Source organism: Macaca mulatta, chromosome X (assembly GCF_049350105.2).
Source record: "Macaca mulatta isolate MMU2019108-1 chromosome X, T2T-MMU8v2.0, whole genome shotgun sequence".
In the NCBI taxonomy this organism is placed as follows: Eukaryota; Metazoa; Chordata; class Mammalia; order Primates; family Cercopithecidae; genus Macaca; species Macaca mulatta.
In genome coordinates, this window is record NC_133426.1 from 107,835,764 (window position 1) to 107,840,037 (window position 4,274).

General features: G+C 39.5%; 1 pseudogene; it reads left to right on the top strand.

Moving 5' to 3' along the window:
- Nucleotides 1-2,433: 2,433 nt before the first annotated feature.
- On the top strand, nt 2,434-2,998 carry LOC100425840 (chondroitin sulfate N-acetylgalactosaminyltransferase 2 pseudogene; annotated as a pseudogene).
- Nucleotides 2,999-4,274: the final 1,276 nt, after the last annotated feature.

Below are 4,274 nucleotides of genomic sequence, written 5' to 3' on the forward strand. Positions count from 1 at the left end.
TATGGAGTTAACATATGACCTAGCAATTCCACTCCTAGGTATATAATAACGAGAAATGAAAATATATGCCCACAAAAAACTTGTACATGGATATTTATCACAGCATTATTCATAATAGCCAAAAAATGGAAGCAGCCCAAATGTCCATCAACTAATAAATGAATAAATATAATGTGGTATATCTATACAATGGAACATTATTCAGCAGTAAAAAATAAATTACTGAAACATGCCACAACATGGATGGATTTTCAAGACAGTTAAGTGAAAGGTGCCTGTCACAAAAGATTACATATTGTATGATTCCACTTATATGATATGTCCAAAATAGGCAATCCATTGAAACAGAAAGTAGATTAGTGTTGTCTATGGCGAGGGTAGGGAAAAAAGGCTAGTGGCTGTTAAGTGATACAGAGTTTGTGGCAGTGGGGGAATGATAAAATGTTTTTAAATTAATGGCAGCGATAGAGGCAAAACTCTTTAATATACTAAAGAACATTGAACTGCACATTTTAAATGGAAGAATCGTATGATATGTGAATTATGTCTCAATAAAACTGTCATTTTAAAAAATGTGGCCTGTGTCCTGGCTACTGGTGCGGGCATGGACAGGAAAAGAAAAAAATTGTTTTAAAATATGCTTAGGCCTATAGACACACAAACGAGTACATGTAAAACTGGTGAAATCTGAATACAGTTTGTACATTTTATCAATGCCAATTTCATAGTTCTGATATCATACTATAGTTACACAAGTGATTACCATTAGCTAAAACTGGGTGAAAGGTACATAGGACTTCCTTGTACTATTTTTACAACTTTCTGTGAATCTATAATTATTTGAAAATAAAGAGTGGCCGGGTTCAGTGGCTCATGCCTGTACTCCCAGCACTTTGGGAGGCTGAGGCAGGCGGATCATCTGAGGCCAGGAGTTCAAGACCATCCTGGCCAACATGGTGAAACCCTGTCTCTACTAAAAATATAAAAATTAGCCAGGCATGGTGGTGGGCACCTATAATCCCAGCTACTTAGAAGGCTAAGGCAGGAGAATAGCTTGAACCTGGGAGGCAGAGGTTGCAGGGAGCTGAGATCATGGCACTGCACGCCAGCCTGGGTGACAGAGCAAGACTCTGTCTCAAAAATTAATAAATAAAGAGTTTTTTTTTTAAAAAAAGCAAAAACAAAAATCCTCGATATGAATGTTTATAGCAGCTCTATTTATAATTGCCGAACATTGGAAACAATCCAAATGCCCTTCAAAGAACAGAATAAACTGTGGGTATATCCATACAATGGAATACAGTTCAGCAATAAAAACAAACCAACTATTTATACACACAATAGCTTGGATGAATTTCAAAGGCATTATGATGAATGAAAAAAAGCCAGCTTCAAAAGTGATTGCACCAAGTCATGGAATCAACCTAACTGCCCATCAATAATAGACTAGATAAAGAAAATGTGGCGCATATACACCATGGAATACCATGCAGCCATAAAAAGGAATGAGATCATGTCCTTTGCAAGGACATGGATGGAGTTGGAAGGCATTATTCTCAGCAAACTAATGTAGGAACAGAAAACCAAATACCACATGTTCTCACTTATAAATGGGAACTAAATGATGAGAGATGGACTCATGGTAAGAACAACATACACTGGGCACATGTGAGGAGGTGGGGGGAGGAGTTGCATCAGGAAGAACAGCTAATGCATGCTGGGCTTAATACCTAGGTGATGGGATGATCTGTGCAGCAAATCACCACAGCACATGTTTACCTATATAACAAATCTGCACATCCTGCATGTATACCCCTGTACTTAACATAAAAGTTTTAGAAATTTGTAAAAAAAATTTTTTTAAGTTATTGCACTACTACACTCCAGCTTGTGCAACAGAGTGAGACCCTGTCTCTAAAGCAAAAACCAAACCAAACCAAAACTAAACTAAAATAGATATTTCCATTTATATGACAGTCTTGAAATGACAATACTGTCATTAGAGAACAGATTATTGGTTGTCAGAAGTTAGAGGTGAGGGGAGTGGATAAGAGGGTTAGACTGGAGATAAGGGCACGCAGTATGAACTCTTTTTTAAGAAAGCAGACCTTATGGAATATAGACATGTGACCCTCTTCCACCCTTTTGGACCTCTCATGAAAGTGAAGAGCGAGATTATTGACATCATTAGATCAGTTATTAATATCATTACACCACTTGCTGAAAGAACTGAAGCATTTGTACAGTTTTTGCAGAACTTCAGGGAGGTTTGTATTCATCAAGACAAGATTCATCTCACAGTGGTGTATTTTGGTAATGAAGGACTGTCTAAAGTCAGGTCTAGCCTAGAATCTGTCACAAGTGAGTCTAATTTTCACAATTGATCTCATTGAATGAAGAATTTAATCGTGGATGAGGAGTAAATGTGGGTGCCCGAGCTTGGGACAAGGGAGAGGTCTTGATGTTTTTCTGTGATGTTGATATCTATTTCTCAGCCGAATTCCTTAACAGCTGCCAGTTAAATGCTGAGTCAGGTAAGAAGGTGTTTTACCCTGTGGTGTTCAGTCTTTACAATCCTGCCATTGTTTATGCCAAACAGGAAGTGCCACCACCTGTGGAGCAGCAGCTGGTTCACAAAAAGGATTCTGGCTTTTGGAGAGATTGGCTTTGGAATGACTTGTCAGTATCGATCAGATTTCCCGACCATTGGTGGATTTGACATGGAAGTGAAAGGTTGGGGTGGAGATGTTCGTCTTTATCAAAAATTCTTACATGGTGACCTCATTGTGATTTGGACTCCGTTTCCTAGTCTTTTCCACCTGTGGCATGAAAAGCGCTGTGCTGATGGGCTGACCCCTGAGTAGTACCACATGTGCATCCAGTCTAAAGCCATGAATGAGGCCTCTCACTCCCACATGGGAATGCCGGTCTTCGGGGGGAAACAGAGACGCAGCTTCATAAACAGGCGTACAGGATAAACAGCAAAGCTGTTGGTTGAAATCATAATGCGTTACTGTGTGAACCGCAAACTAGCACTATTTATTTAGCCTTAATTCTACTTCCGGATGCAGTGCTTCTTTTGGAGAAGACATGTTTATTTTTCATGTTCTTTCTGACATTACTTTAGCAGTTCAACTTGATTGAGAAGAAAAAACAAATGTTTCAACATAAAGTCTCTGTTTTGTGAGAATACTGCACTATGGAATAATTGACAAATTGAAATCTGGTATTTGTCCCAAAAGTTGTTTTGAGTTAGTTCTACCTGGTACCCATGTTCTGATTGCGTGTGGGATTGTATGGTGTCCTGATTGTATCTGGGTGAAGAGGATGGCATGTGCTGGGTTGCTGGTGGGTGGAGAGCAGCACATTCTTACAGAGGAGATGGAGTGTTATGGGCATAGTGTGTGGACAGGTATCTTCACCTGCCCACCCCTGAGTCAGCCTGCTTGATTTGATAGCTTGAAGAATCCTTTTCCACTGAAGTAGAGGATGATTATTTGACACATCTGAAATAATCAATCAATCAAGAGAAAGGCAGGAATAAAAACTCCTTAACTTACTGATGCTTAGCCTCCTGAAAGTCTGTTTTTAAGCAAATGGGTAATAGTAGAAAATAGATTAGAATCTATGGCTTGATTAAAAATATAATGTTATGGCCGGGCGCGGTGGCTCACGCTTGTAATCCCAGCACTTTGGGAGGCCGAGGCTGGCGGATCACGAGGTCAGGAGATTGACATCATCCTGGCTAACATGGTGAAACCCTGTCTCTACCAAAAATACAAAAAATTAGCTGGGCGTGGTGGCGGGCACCTGTAGTCCCAGCTACTCGGGAGGCTGAGGCAGGAGAATGGCGTGAACCTGGGAGGCAGAGCTTGCAGTGAACCGAGATTGCATCACTGCACTCCAGCCTGGGCAACAGAGCGAGACTCCGTCTCAAAAAATATATATATATATTATATATATGTATATTTTATATATATATAATGTTATTATATTATCATCATGTTCAGGATTAGTAGTCAGAGTTGCTGTAGACTATTTTGCACAAACAGAAAAGAACACGGAAACGTTTTTAACAGAGCATTTAGTTATGTTGGAGTACAGGATCCTAGCTGTGTCTGGGAACATTAGTTTACGTGCGCCAGCTACATCAGGGTTTTCCCATGGTGGTTCAGAATAAATGAGCATAGCATGGTTTTGTTTTTGCTTTCGATTTTCTCATTTGGCATGGACCTATATGTATTAGCTATCCTTTTTTCTAATATATTAATAAA